The sequence below is a fragment of the Ranitomeya imitator genome, chromosome 3, assembly GCF_032444005.1.
Source record: "Ranitomeya imitator isolate aRanImi1 chromosome 3, aRanImi1.pri, whole genome shotgun sequence".
NCBI classification, from domain to species: domain Eukaryota; kingdom Metazoa; phylum Chordata; class Amphibia; order Anura; family Dendrobatidae; genus Ranitomeya; species Ranitomeya imitator.
Window position 1 is genome coordinate 822,086,576 of NC_091284.1, and position 15,864 is coordinate 822,102,439.

The window sequence follows — 15,864 nt, forward strand, 5'->3', positions numbered from 1 at the left end:
CCCTCATTCCCATCCTGGTATCCATGGCCCCCTCATCTCTATCCTGTTAAACATGGCCCCAATCCTACTTGGTATGCATGGCCCTCTCATCCCTATCCTGGTATGCATGGCCCCCTCATCCCTATCCTGGTATGCATAGCCCTCTCATCCCTATCCTGGTATGCATGGCCCCCTCATCCCTATCCTGGTATGCATAGCCCTCTCATCCCTATCCTGGTATGCATGGGCCCCTCATCCCTATCCTAGTATGCATGGCCTCCTCATCCCTATCCTGGTAGGCATGGTCCACCTCATCCCTATCCTGGCATGCATGGCCCCCTCATCCCTATCCTGGTATGCATGTCCTCCTCATCCCTATCCTGGTATGCATGGCCCCCTAATCCCTATCGTAGTAGGCATGATCCACCTCATCCCTATTTTGGTATGCAGGGCCCTCATCTCTGTCCTGGTATGCATGGCCCCATCCTTCTCCTGGTATGATTGGCCCCCATCCCCATCCCAGTATGCATGCCCCCCTCATCCCTATCCTGGTATGCAGGGACCCCATCTCCGTCCTGGTACGCATGGTCCCAATCCCTATCCTGGTAGGCATGGCCCCCTCATCCCTTGACTGGTATGCAGGGTCCTCATCTCCGTTGTGGTATGCATGGCCCCATCCTTAGCCTGGTATGATTGGCCCCCATCCCCATGCTGGTATGCATGGCCCCCATCAGAAAAACATTAAAAAAAAACATTATACTTACCTTCCTGCACTCCCTCGCAGCGTCTTATTCTGATGCTGCTTTATGTTTGTAAGCAGCGCATGGCAGGGATGTTATGGACTGCTTACAAGCCACGGAGAGCTGCCGGAATGCTCACTGCTCCCCACGCCGGGACTATGTGTGTGGAAGGTAGTGAATATTCATTGCTCTTTAGTAGCGATCACAGTGTTAGCTGCAGCCGCCGGCTCCCTGCAGCTGCCTGGCTTTCACATGTGCCACTACTAAACGGAATTAATATTCACTGTATTCCAATCCTATAGGAGTGAAGAGCAGTGAATGTCCATTGCCTTAAGTAGCGGGCACATGCGAACACCCAAGCCGGCTGCTGAGGCTATCGGCTTGTCCGCTATTAAACAAATTAGTGTTCACTGACCTCCACGCCCATGGGCGTGGAATGCAGTATTCATTTCTCTTTAGCAGTGGGCACAGGAGATAGCTGGAGCCGCTGGCTTCTGCCTCCAGTGACCCGCTACTCCGCCGCTGCCGCTCCCCCAAATCCCCACCACAGCCAAAGCAGGTACATCCAGACTATAAGACGCTCCCTCTATTTTCCTTCACATTTTTGGAGAAAACGGGTAGAGGGAAGAATAGCTCAATGAAAATTCATCTAATTCTTGATGCAAACATAACACTATGGTGAAGGTGAAAAGAGGAAGAGGATGGCTTCTACAAATGTATAATGATCCTAAACACACTTCAAAATCCACAATGGACAACCTCAAAATGTGCAAGATGAAGGATTTACAATGGCCCTCACAGTCCCCTGATCTGAACATCATTGACAATCTGTGGCTAGACCTCAAAATAGCAGAGGAAGCAAGACGACCCAGGAATCTCACAGAATTGGAGGAATTCTCCAAGAAAGAATGGATGAAAATCCCTCAATCAAGAAATTTAAAATTCTTGTCTGGCTACAAAAAGCATTTACAAGCTGTGATACTTGCAAATGCGGGTTCTACTAGGTACTAACCATGCAGGGTGCCCAAACTTTCATCGGCCCATTTTCCTTTGTGTAATTTTCAATATGTAAAAGATGAAAATATATTTTTTTTGCCTAAAATACAAAGGAAATGTGTCCTATGTAGCTTTAGGCCTTTTAGAGATCATTTCATCTTCAACTTGCTTAACTGTTCACAAAAACAGTAATTTTGACCAGGGGTGCCCAAACTTTTACAAGCCTCTGTAATTTACAGGTAGGCATATAGATGCATAGAGATGTATTACTATCTGTGTCTACATGACTTACAGTGTAAGAACAAATATTGTTGTCACATTGCTAAGTACAGACTCCAGGAAGGCAAAATGCTGCATTGATCAGCTCCACGAGGAAAGGATGGAGTGTCGCATAAAGAGAAATTCTGCTGGAGTCTTTCTTTCACCCCTTAATCCCATTTGATGTACTATCCCGTCGAGGTGACCTGGGACTCAATTCCCAGTGACGGGATAGTACGTCATATGCGATCGGTCGCGCTCTCGGGGGGATCGCAGCCGATCGCAGCCAGGTGTCAGCTGACTATCGCAGCTGACATCCGGCACTATGTGCCAGGAGCGGTCATGGACTAGGATGAGGCTAGGGTTAGGGTTGGGGCTAGGGTTAGGGTTGGGGCTAGGGATAGGGTTGGGGCTAAGGGATAGAGTTGGGGCTTGGGTTAGGGTTGGGGCTAGGGTTAGGGATAGGGATAGGGATTGGGTTGGGGATAAGGTTGGGACTAGAGTTAGGGTTAGGGATGGGGCTAGGGTTAGGGTTGGGGCTAGGGTTAGGGCTTGTGTTAGGGTTGGGGCTAGGGTTAGGGCTAGGGATAGGGTTGGGGATAGGGTTGGGACTAGGGTTAGGGTTGCGGCTAGGGTTAGGGTTGGGGCTAGAGTTAGAGTTGGGGCTAGTGTTAGGGCTAGGGTTAGGGTTGGGGCTAGGGTTAGGGGTGGGGTTAGGGCTAGGGTTGGGGTTAGGATTGGGCTTAGGGCTACAGTTAGTGTTGGAGCTAAAGTTAGGATTAGGGTTAGGGCTAAAGTTAGGGTTAGGGTTGGGGCTAAAGTTAGGGATAGGGTTTGGATTACATTTATGGTTGGGATTAGGGTTAGGGGTGTGTCAGGGGTATGGGTGTGGTTAGGGTTATGGTTGAGATTAGGGTTAGGGGTGTGTTGGAGTTAGGGGTGTGGTTAGGTGTTGTGAATTCCACTCTTGGGCTCCCTCCGGTGGTTGTAAGTGGCACTTTTGTGAGTTCTGCTCTTGGGCTCCCTCTTGTGGTTTCTAGTGGTATGGCTGCTCCTTGGAGTTAGCTGTCATCAGCTGCCTCCACTTATCGTCTCTTCTGCTCGGCTATTTAAGTCTGGCTCTATCATCAACCAGTGCCACTTGTAAATGGTTCCTGGTTGGATTCACATCTCTTTGGAGTTCCCTGTTATCCTGATCAGTTCAGCTAAGCTAAGTTTTTGCTTGCCCTTTTCTGTCCATAGATTGTGGACTTATCCATTCTGTGCTTTCTATGTTTGTCCAGCTTATCAGTGTGAATTAGTTCTGTCTTACTGGAAGCTCTGGGAGGCAGATTTGCCCTCCACACCTTTAGTCAGGTGTGGAGATTTTTTGTAAACTCTGCGTGGATTTTGTAGTGTTTTATACTGACCGCACAGTATTCCATCCTGTCCTATCTGTTTAGTTAGACTGGCCTCCTGTGCTCATCCTGGTTTCATTCTGTGTATGTCTTTTCCCTCTCCACTCACAGTCATTATTTGTGGGGGGCTAATCTATCCTTTGGGGATTTTCTCTGAGGCAAGATAGCTTTCCTGCTTCTTTCTTTAGGGGTAGTTAGCTCTTAGGCTGTGACGAGATGCCTAGGGAGAGTTAGGAGCATTCCACGGCTACTTCTAGTGTTGTGTTGAGCTTAGGGACTGCGGTCAGTACAGTTACCACTTCCTTCAGAGCTCGTTCCATGTTGCTCCTAGACCACCGTATCATAACAGTTAGCGTTGGGATTAGGGTTAGGGGTCTGTTGGGGTTAGCGGTGTGTTGGGGTTAGGGGTGTGGTTGGGGTTTGGGTTAGGGGCATGTTCGGGCTAGGGGTGTGGTTAGGGTTATGGGTAGAGTTGAGATTAGGGTTAGGGATGGGTTGGAGTTAGGGGTGTGGTTAGGGTTGGGATTAGGGTTAGGGGTGTGGTTGGGGATAGAGGTGTGGTTGGGATTAGGGGTGTGTTTGGGTTAGGGTTTCAGTTAGAATTGGGGGTTTCCACTGTTTAGGCACATCAGGGGCTCTACAAAAGCGACATGGCGTCCGATCTCAATTCCAGCCAATTCTGTATTGAAAAAGTAAAATAGTGCTCCTTCCCTTCTGAGCTCTCCCGTGCGCCCAAACAGGGGTTTACCCTAACATATGGTTATCAGCATACTCAGAACAAATTGGACAACAACTTTTGGCATCCAATTTCTCTTGTTACCCTTGGGAAAATAAAAATTTGAAGGGCTAAAAATTTATTTTTATGGAAAAAAAAAGATTTTTTATTTTCACGGCTCTGCGTTATAAACTGTGGTGAAACACTTGGGGGTTCAAAGTTCTCACAAAACATCTAGATAATTTCCTTGGGGGGTCTAGTTTCCAAAATGGGGTCACTTGTGGGGGGTTTCTACTGTTTGGGTACAATGCAACGTGATGCCTACAGACCAATCAATCTAAGTCTGCATTCCAAAATGCGTTCCTTCCCTTCCGAGCTCTGCCATGCGCCCAAACAGTGGTTTACCCCCACATATGGGGTATCAGCGTATTCAGGACAGATTGTACAACAACTTTTGGGGTCCATTTTCTCCTGTTACCCTTGGGAAAATAAAACAAATTGGAGCTGAAGTAAATTTTTTGTGAAAAAAAGTTAAATGTTTTTTGTTTTTTTTTAAACATTCCAAAAATTCCTGTGAAACACCTGAAGGGTTAATAAGCTTCTTGAATGTGGTTTTGAGCACCTTGAGATGTGCAGTTTTTAGAATGGTGTCACACTTGGTTATTTTCTATCATATAGACCCCTCAAAATGACTTCAAATGTGATGTGGTCCCTAAAAAAAAATGGTGTTGTAAAAATGAGAAATTGCTGGTCAACTTTTAACCCTCATAATTCCCTAACTAAAAAAAAGGTTGGTTCCAAAATTGTGCTGATGTAAAGTAGACATGTGGAAAATGTTACTTATTAAATATTTTGTGTGACATATCTCTGTGATTTAAGGGCATAAAAATTCAAAGTTGGAAAATTGCAAAATGTTCAACATTTTTGCCAAATTTCTATTTTTTTCACAAATAAACGCAGGTAATATCAAATAAATTTTACCACTATTATGAAGTACAATATGTCACGAGAAAACAATGTCAGAATCATCAGGATCCGTTGAAGCGTTCCAGAGTTATAACCTCATAAAGGGACAGTGGTCAGAATTGTAAAAATTGGCCCGGTCATTAACGTGCAAACCACCCTTAAGGGGTTAAGTGCTGTATACACTCTAATTTGTATTTCTTTGAAGCAGTAATTGACTTTAATGTTAATTATTTTGTGTATTGATTCTGAATACTCATTTTCTGACTAGGAATGTGGAGATCCACAACATCTGGGCCACCCACCATTGTACTGTATATATCAGGACCAATGCATTTATTGTTCATTTATGATTTATGGAACATCTTTTATTTAGTAAGGTATTAGAATATTTGCCGCTGACACGCCTGTTCACAATGTGATTGGTCGTAATAGGAAATCTTTTGATTGTGCCGTTGAAAATATTTAGACATTTGTGAAGTGTGACTTTTACCATTTTTGATACATCTCCTCTTTCATTATTGTGAATGGCTCGTTTCCAGAAAACATGAAGGCGATTGCCAGTTTGTAAAAGGAAAGAGGGGTGAGGAGAGTGCATCAGCCTCAGAGGATGAGGAAATCGAAAAAGGAATAGCGTCTAGTTGGAGGTTACTTCGAAGGAATTGAGTATTTACATTTTCTGTTACTTGAGTTGGGGAATTGTTGAAAGGCCAAGATTGTAAATGTTCTTATCTATGATATCGTGGCCTGATATACTGAACTGCCTTCTAAAATCATAACTACAAGGATTTATAAGAGTATAACAATCTGAAATATATTTATACATGAAGACACTCATGTAGCAAAGAGACCTATTAAAACATTGTCCTTAATGTACATTTTATTGTTCCAAAACTTTTCTCAGGGACATTAATATAATGACTTTAATACTGCCTCCTATTTACAAGTATATAGATATAATGTCTGCCTCTATGTTTAAGACTATACTGTAATACTGCTCCTATGTACAAGAATATAACTACTGTAATACTGCTCCTATGTACAAGAATATAACTACTATAATACTGCCGTTATATACAAGAATATAACTACCATAATACTGCCCCTATGTACAAGAATATAACTACTATAATACTGCCCCTATGTACAAGAATATAACTACTATAATACTGTCCCTATGTACAAGAATATAACTACTATAATACTGCTCCCTATGTACAAGACTATAACTACTATAATACTGCTCCTATGTACAAGAATATAACTACTATAATACTGCCGTTATATACAAGAATATAACTACCATAATACTGCCCCTATGTACAAGAATATAACTACTATAATACTGCCCCTATGTACAAGAATATAACTACTATAATACTGTCCCTATGTACAAGAATATAACTACTATAATACTGCTCCCTATGTACAAGACTATAACTACTATAATACTGCTCCCTATGTACAAGACTATAACTACTATAATACTGCTCCTATGTACAAGAATATAACTACTATAGTACTGCTCCTATGTACAAGAATATAACTACTATAATACTGCCCCTATGTACAAGAATATAACTACTATAATACTACCCCTATGTACAAGAATATAACTACTATAATACTGCTCCTATGTACAAGAATATAACTACTATAATACTCCCCCTATGTGCAAGAATATAACTACAATAATACTGCTCCTATATACAAGAATATAACTACTATAATACTGCTCCTATGTACAAGAATATAACTACTATAATACTGCCCCTATGTACAAGAATATAACTAATATAATACTGCCCCTATGTACAAGAATATAGCTACTATAATACTCCCCCTATGTACAAGAATATAACTACAATAATACTGCTCCTATATACAAGAATATAACTATAATACTGCTCCTATGTACAAGAATATGACTACTATAATACTGTCCCTATGTACAAGAATATAACTACTATAATACTGCCCCTATGTACAAGAATATAACTACTATAATACTGCTCCTATGTACAAGAATATAACTACTATAATACTGCTCCTATGTACAAGAATATAACTACTATAATACTGCCCGTATGTACAAGAATATAACTACTATAATACTGCCCCTATGTACAAGAATATAGCTACTATAATACTCCCCCTATGTACAAGAATATAACTACAATAATACTGCTCCTATATACAAGAATATAACTATAATACTGCTCCTATGTACAAGAATATGACTACTATAATACTGTCCCTATGTACAAGAATATAACTACTATAATACTGCCCCTATGTACAAGAATATAACTACTATAATACTGCTCCTATGTACAAGAACATAACTACTATAATACTGCTCCTATGTACAAGAATATAACTACTATAATACTGCCCCTATGTACAAGAATATAACTCCTATAATACTGCCCCTATGTACAACAATATAACTAGTATAATACTGCCCCTATGTACAAGAATATAACTACTATAATACTGCCCCTATGTACAAGAATATAACTACTATAATACTGCCCCTATGTACAAGAATATAACTACTATAATACTGCTCCTATGTACAAGAATATAACTACTATAATACTGCCCCTATGTACAAGAATATAACTACTATAATACTGCCCCTATGTATAAGAATATAACTACAAGATTCAAGATTCAAAGAAGCTTTATTGGCAGGACCAAATACACATCAGTTTTGCCAAAGCAAGTGTATAAAGGCAATAGGGATAGGGACTGTGGGGATGTTGGGTAGGAGCTGTAGGGGAGGTGGATGGGGCAGGTCCAGGGTGGGGGTTATACTCCATGGCATAGGGGAGGTGGATGGGGCAGGTCCATTGTGGGGGCTATAGTCTATGGCATGGGGAGGTGGATGGGGCAGATCCAGGGTGGGGGCTATAGTCCATGGCATAGGGGAGGTGGATGGGGCAGATCCAGGGTGGGGGCTATAGTCCATAGCATAGGGGAGGTGGATGGGGGCAGATCCAGGGTGGGGGCTATAGTCCATGGCATAGGGGAGGTGGATGGGGGCAGATCCAGGGTGGGGGCTATAGTCCATGGCATAGGGGAGGTGGATGGGGGCAGATCCAGGGTGGGGGCTATAGTCCATGGCATAGGGGAGGTGGATGGGGGCAGAACCAGGGTGGGGGTTATAGTCCATGGCATAGGGGAGGTGGATGGGGCAGATTCAGGGTGGGGACTATAGTCCATGGCATAGGGGAGGTGGATGGGGCAGATCCATTGTGGGGGCTATAGTCCATGGCATAGGGGAGGTGGATGGGGCAGGTCCATTGTGGGGGCTATAGTCCATGGCATAGGGGAGGTGGATGGGGCAGATCCAGTGTGGGGGCTATAGTCCATGGCATAGGGGAGGTGGATGGGGCAGATCCAGGGTGGGGGCTATAGTATATGGCATAGGGGAGGTGGATGGGGGCAGATCCAGGGTGGGGGCTATAGTCCATGGCATAGGGGAGGTGGATGGGGGCAGATCCAGGGTGGGGGCTATCGTCCATGGCATAGGGGAGGTGGATGGGGCAGATCCATTGTGGGGGCTATAGTCCATGGCATAGGGGAGGTGGATGGGGCAGATCCATTGTGGGGGCTATAGTCCATGGCATAGGGGAGGTGGATGGGGCAGGTCCAGGTTGGGGGCTATAGTCCATGGCATCATAGTTCTCTTTCTCGCAGTCTATGACATTCGCTCACATACCGCGCTGCTATCTCCACCGCTCTCTCTTCTTCTCCCAGCAGGATATATGTTTTCTCTTCCTCCTTCATGGTGATGAAGTCTGGGAAGAGATGTGAGAGTCTCCTGAAGTGCGTCTCCCTCACTGCTGAGTATTTGGAGCAGTGTAGCAGGAGTGGGTTTCATCCTCTATGGCCTCCTGATCACAGTGTTGGCACAGTCTTTCCTCCCTGGGCTTGTAGCTCTGCCTGTGTCGGCCACATTCGATGGCCAGACTGTGGGCACTGAGTCTATATCGGGCTCAGGATCTTGCGGTCTCTGTGGTCCGGGAGTTTCTCCAGATATGGGGCCAGTCTGTAGTCTCTCTGTAGGCTCCGGTACATGGTCAGTTTCTGTGAGCTGATGATATCATTCTTCCAGTCACTGACATACCTCTCCTGGCCTTCGTCTGCCATCTTCCTGATTCCGGCTTTTGTCAGGTTGTTGTGATTGGTGTTCTGGTCCGGTTGGGTTTGGCTGGGCTGTTTCGATGGTTCTGGTTTTTCTTTTTCACTTACATGTATCAGGGCTTTATGGTGATGGGTAGGGTTGAGCGAAACGGGTCGAAAATTTTCAAAAGTCGCCGACTTTTGGCAAGGTCGGGTTTCATGAAACCCGACCCGACCCCTGTGTGGGGTCGGCCATGAAGTCGGCGATCTTTTGAATCTAGAATCGGAATTCCGATACCGATTCCCGATATGTTTAAGATATCGGGAATTGGTATCGGAATTCAGATTTAAGTGTAAAATAAAGAATTAAAATAAAAAATATCGCAATACTTACCCTCTGACGCGCCCTGGTACTAACCGGGAACCTTCCTTCCTTAGATTCAGCCTTCCAGGACCTTGCGGTGACGTCGCGGTGACGTCGCGGCTTGTGATTGGCCGCGCGGCCGCTCATGTGACCGCTCGCGCGACCAATCACAAGCCGCGACGTCACCGCGACATCACCGAAGGTTCTGGAAGGGCTGATTCTTAGGAAGGAAGGCTGCCGGAAAGAAGCAGGGCGCGTCCGAGGGTGAGTATATTCCTATTAGGTATATACTCACCCTCGGACGCGCCCTGCTTCTTTCCGGCAGCCTTCCTTCCTAAGAATCAGCCCTTCCAGGACCTTCGGTGACGTCGTGGCTTGTGATTGGTCACGCGAGCGGTCACATGGGCGGCCGCCCGGCCAATCACAAGCCGCGACGTCACCGCGACGTCACCGCAAGGTCCTGGAAGGCTGATTCTAAGGAAGGAAGGTTCCCGGTTAGTACCAGGGCGCGTCAGAGGGTAAGTATAGCGATATTTTTTATTTTAATTCTTTATTTTACACTAAAATATGGATCGCAGGGCCTGAAGGAGAGTTTCCGCTTCTTCAGACCCTGGGAACCATGGAAACCCAATGCACTGCATTGGGTTTCAGGTTTCGGCCGACCCCGACCCCGACTTTTTTATAGGATCGGCCGATTTCACTCGACCCGACTAGAGTTGAGCGACCTTGACCTTTTTAGAGTCGAGCCGGGTTTCGCGAAACCCGACTATCTCAAAAGTCGGGTCGAGTGAAATCGGCCGATTATGGCGAAAAGTCGGGATCGACCGAAACACGAAACCCAATGCAAGTCAATGGGGCAGCATAGTCGGCAGTGAGTGGGGGCCAGGAAAACACCTAGAGTGCCCATTTTAATGTCAAAACCATCCATTCTTCTTAATGAAGCTTGTCAAGCGTAATTTACCTTATAATAATTGGAAGGCATTTGAAATTGGGGGTCATTTGGCTAAAGTTGTGTGGGGTAGGGCTGGTTCAAGTAATTAGTGGGCCCAGGAAATCTGGACCACGTCACGGCAGTGGAGCAGGGAGAGGTAAGTATTTCAACTTTGCAAGTGCTGTGATCCTGAGCAAGCAGGGGGGGCCCACTTGTTGGCATTGCCACTGGCACAGGGCCCCTCAAAGTACAGCGGTGTGTTTGCACGGCGGGGGCGCCTCCCACCGGCAGCAACACTTTTGCGTACTATGAGAGGCCCTGTGCCAGTGACGTCGCCAACTAGTATTCCTCCCCCCACCTGATGAAGGAACCTGCACTTTCATCTGCACCTTCCTCTTTGTCCCCGTGTAAGGTGGTATGGTATGCGGGAAGAGCAACCTGACTTTCAGCAGGGTCACAATGTTGTTGTGTAGCATGCACGGGGAATGTTGCGTTATGGGTCAATGTACCAGCAGACTCATCTATCACTGGCTGGGCAATGGGCACGATGAAGTGGAAACACAGATATAGGCCCAAAGAATAAAGTGGGCTAAATGCAGTTCAAAATTGGTAACACAGGAATAACCAGGGGGCATTGCAGTGGAGGACAACTGGAATGAGAGGCTGACACAGAGAGTAGGGCCAAATCAGTAAGTAGTCGAAATGCAGTTCAAAATTGGCAACCGTAGTAAACAGGCGGCACAGCTTTGTTCAGTGGAGGAGAACAGCAAGGAGTGGCAGACACCGATAGTAGGCCCCAACCCAACTAGTAGGCCAAATGCAGTCTAACATTAACAACTACTTAACGAGAGCCTGAAAATGGAATTTCAGGACAGGAAACCAGGAGAACAGCAAGGAGTGGCAGACACCGATAGTAGGCCCCAAACCAACTAGTACGCCAAATGCAGTTGTTCCATTTAACCACAATTTAATGAGAGCCTGAAGATAGAAGCTCAGGAAAGGCAACCTGGGGAACACCTTGGAGTGTAACACACCATCTCTCTCCACCCCATACCCATTTTGTAGGCCTAATGCAGTGTACTTTTCTACAACTACTAAACGAGAGTCGGAAGACCGAAGCAATGGCAAGGAAACCTGGGGAACACCTTGGAGTGTAACACACCATCTCTCTCCACCCCATACCCAATTTGTAGGCCTAATGCAGTGTAGTTTCCAAGAACTACTAAACGAGAGCCGGAAGATCGAAGCTCAGGAAAGGCAACCTGGGGAACACCTTGGAGTGTAACACACCCTCTCTCTACACCCCATACCCAATTTGAAGGCCTAATGCAGTGTAGTTTCCAAGAACTACTAAACGAGAGCCGGAAGATCGAAGCTCAGGAAAGGCAACCTGGGGAACACCTTGGAGTGTAACACACCCTCTCTCTACACCCCATACCCAATTTGAAGGCCTAATGCAGTGTAGTTTCCAAGAACTACTAAACGAGAGCCGGAAGATCGAAGCTCAGGAAAGACAACCTGGGGAACACCTTGAAGTGTAACACAACGTCTCTCTACACCACGGAAGGGCTGATTCTTAGGAAGGAAGGCTGTTGGAAATAAGCATTGCGCGTCCGAGGGTGATTATATTCTTATTAGGTATATACTCACCCTCGGACGCGCCCTGCTTCTTTATTTGGAATGAATGAATATTTGCAATGTGGTGTTGACTTTCTCTATTATTTTGGTAATTAATGATTTTATTATTTTCATTGTTTTGCATCTTCTCGGCAATAATATAAAGAAGACGCGACAGGACAACACTCGGTGGATGCCATATCTGTGTTTTCAATTTAAAAAACCTTTCAGTTAAATACTTGCAGGATAAAGTAATTGTAGCTGGTGGCCATTTTTAGTACTGTACCAGATTTTAGTTGTGTGTTTGTTTTTAATGTTAAAATGTCTGCATTTGATATCTCACCAGTATTTTCTTTTTTATAAGCAAAATACTTTTTTTTTTATTTTATGATGTTGGTTCAAGGGGTACACGGGCAGCAGTAGACAGGTCAGTGGAGGCCTAGTGGAAGGAGGGACCGCAGACAGGCTTCGAAGCCCTAACATAATAAATTGGGCTGCCTGTAGGCAATTTAAAATTGGTTCCAGGGGAACACGGGCAGCAGTAGACAGGTAAGTGGAGGCCTAGTGGAAGGAGGGACCGCAGACAGGCTTCGAAGGCCTAACGTAATAAAATGGGCTGGCTGTAGGCAATTTAAAATTGGTTCCAGGGGAACACGGGCAGCAGTAGACAGGTCAGTGGAGGCCTAGTGGAAGGAGGGACCGCAGACAGGCTTCGAAGGCCTAACATAATAAAATGGGCTGGCTGTAGGCAATTTAAAATTGGTTCCAGGGGAACACGGGCAGCAGTAGACAGGTAAGTGGAGGCCTAGTGGAAGGAGGGACCGCAGACAGGCTTCGAAGGCCTAACATAATAAATTGGGCTGCCTGTAGGCAATTTAAAATTGGTTCCAGGGGAACACGGGCAGCAGTAGACAGGTAAGTGGAGGCCTAGTGGAAGGAGGGACCGCAGACAGGCTTCGAAGGCCTAACATAATAAATTGGGCTGCCTGTAGGCAGTTTAAAATTGGTTCCAGGGGAACACGGGCAGCAGTAGACAGGTCAGTGGAGGCCTAGTGGAAGGAGGGACCGCAGACAGGCTTCGAAGCCCTAACATAATAAATTGGGCTGCCTGTAGGCAATTTAAAATTGGTTCCAGGGGAACACGGACAGCAGTAGACAGGTAAGTGGAGGCCTAGTGGAAGGAGGGACCGCAGACAGGCTTCGAAGGCCTAACATAATAAAATGGGCTGGCTGTAGGCAATTTAAAATTGGTTCCAGGGGAACACGGGCAGCAGTAGACAGGTCAGTGGAGGCCTAGTGGAAGGAGGGACCGCAGACAGGCTTCGAAGGCCTAACATAATAAAATGGGCTGGCTGTAGGCAATTTAAAATTGGTTCCAGGGGAACACGGGCAGCAGTAGACAGGTAAGTGGAGGCCTAGTGGAAGGAGGGACCGCAGACAGGCTTCGAAGGCCTAACATAATAAATTGGGCTGCCTGTAGGCAATTTAAAATTGGTTCCAGGGGAACACGGGCAGCAGTAGACAGGTAAGTGGAGGCCTAGTGGAAGGAGGGACCGCAGACAGGCTTCGAAGGCCTAACGTAATAAAATGGGCTGGCTGTAAGCAATTTACAATTGGTTCCATGGGAACACGGGCAGCAGTAGACAGGTCAGTGGAGGCCTAGTGGAAGGAGTGACGGCAGACAGGCATCAAAGGCCTAACATCATAACATTGGGCTGTTGGCAATTTAAAATTGGTTCCAGGGGTACACGGGCAACAGTGGTCTGGTCAGTGGAAGTCTAGTGGAAGGAGTGACGGCAGACAGGCATCAAAGGCCTAACATAATAACATTTGGCTGTTGGCAATTTAAAATTGGTTCCAGGGGTACACGGGCAACAGTGGTCTGGTCAGTGGAAGTCTAGTGGAAGGAGTGACGGCAGACAGGCTAAGAAGGCCTAAAATAACAAAATTGGGCTGGCTGTAGGCAAGTTTAAATTGGTTCCAGGGGAACACGGCCAGCAGTGGCCTGGTCAGTGTAGTAGTTGTAGAAAGAACGGACCGCAGACAGGCTTCGAAGGCCTAACATAACAAAAATGTCAAAACAATGGTATTGTCAGTGCCAGGCATTGAAGGATGTCAGCGCATAGACTAAACATTGGTGAAGCTGTGAGAGATAATTTTGCTAGTGGTAGAGCACTGTTTGAGCTGGGGGGGGGAACTGTCTTGTGGCCGGCGGTACAGGCCCAGGGCCCCTCATATTACAATGGTGTGTCTGACGTTGGGTGCGCACCACCACCGCCAGAGACACTTTATTGTACTATGAGGGACCCAGTGGCAGTGCCGTCGACCAAAAGCGGGCACACCCACCTCTTCAGACAAACAGCACTCTCACGGGTGCTGGCGCAAAGTGGCGATACCACGGCCCTGTGTGGGGAGTTTGGCCATTTTGTTAGGAGTAAACATGTCGTATGCTGGACAATCAGGTGCAGAAAATTACGAGATTGGAAAAGTCATTCAGAAGAGTCCACAGGCAAGACCTTTTCATAGGAAAGTTAGGTGTCAGCCGGGCAAGGTGGGGCAAAAGATTTCGAAATCCAGTTGTGGTTCATTTTAATGAAGGTTAGATCATCTACATTTTGGGTAGCCAGACGAGTCCTTTTTTCAGTTAGTATTGAACCTGCAGCACTGAATACTCTTTCTGATAGGACACTAGCTGCCGGGCAAGCAAGCTCCTGCAATGCATATTCTGCCAATTCTGGCCAGGTGTCTAATTTGGATGCCCAGTAATCAAATGGGAATGACGGTTGAGGGAGAACGTCGATAAGGGATGAAAAATAGTTTGTAACCATACTGGACAAATGTTGTCTCCTGTCACTTTGAATTGATGCTGCAGTACCTGTCCTGTCTGCGGTCATAGCAAAATCACTCCACAACCTGGTCAGAAAACCCCTCTGGCCAACGCCACTTCTGATTTCTGCCCCTCTAACACCTCTGGTCTGCTGGTCCCTGGAGCTCGTGTGAGAACGATCACGGGCGCTGTGTGCAGGGAATGCCAGAAGCAAACGGTCAACAAGAGTTGATTGTTTTGTTGCTAATATTAGTTCCAAGTTCTCATGTGGCATAATATTTTGCAATTTGCCTTTATAGCGAGGATCAAGGAGGCAGGCCAACCAGTAATCGTCATCGTTCATCATTTTTGTAATGCGTGTGTCCCTTTTGAGGATACGCAAGGCATAATCCGCCATGTGGGCCAAAGTTCCAGTTGTCAAATCTGCGGTTGTGCTTGGTTGAGGGGCAGTTGCAGGCAAATCTACGTCACTTGTGTCCCTCAAAAAACCAGAACCCGCCCTTGCCACGCCACCAATTTCCAATGACCCCGGGAAAGCTTCCTCATTAAAAATATACTCATCCCCATCATCCTCCTCATCCTCCACCTCCTCTTCGCCCGCTACCTCGTCCTGTACACTGCCCTGACCAGACAATGGCTGACTGTCATCAAGGCTTTCCTCTTCCTCTGGTGCAGACGCCTGATCCTTTATGTGCGTCAAACTTTGCATCAGCAGACACATTAGGGGGATGCTCATGCTTATTATGGCGTTGTCTGCACTAACCAGCCGTGTGCATTCCTCAAAACACTGAAGGACTTGACACATGTCTTGAATCTTCGACCACTGCACACCTGACAACTCCATGTCTGCCATCCTACTGCCTGCCCGTGTATGTGTATCCTCCCACAAAAACATAACAGCCCGCCTCTGTTCGCACAGTCTCTGAAGCATGTGCAGTGTTGAGTT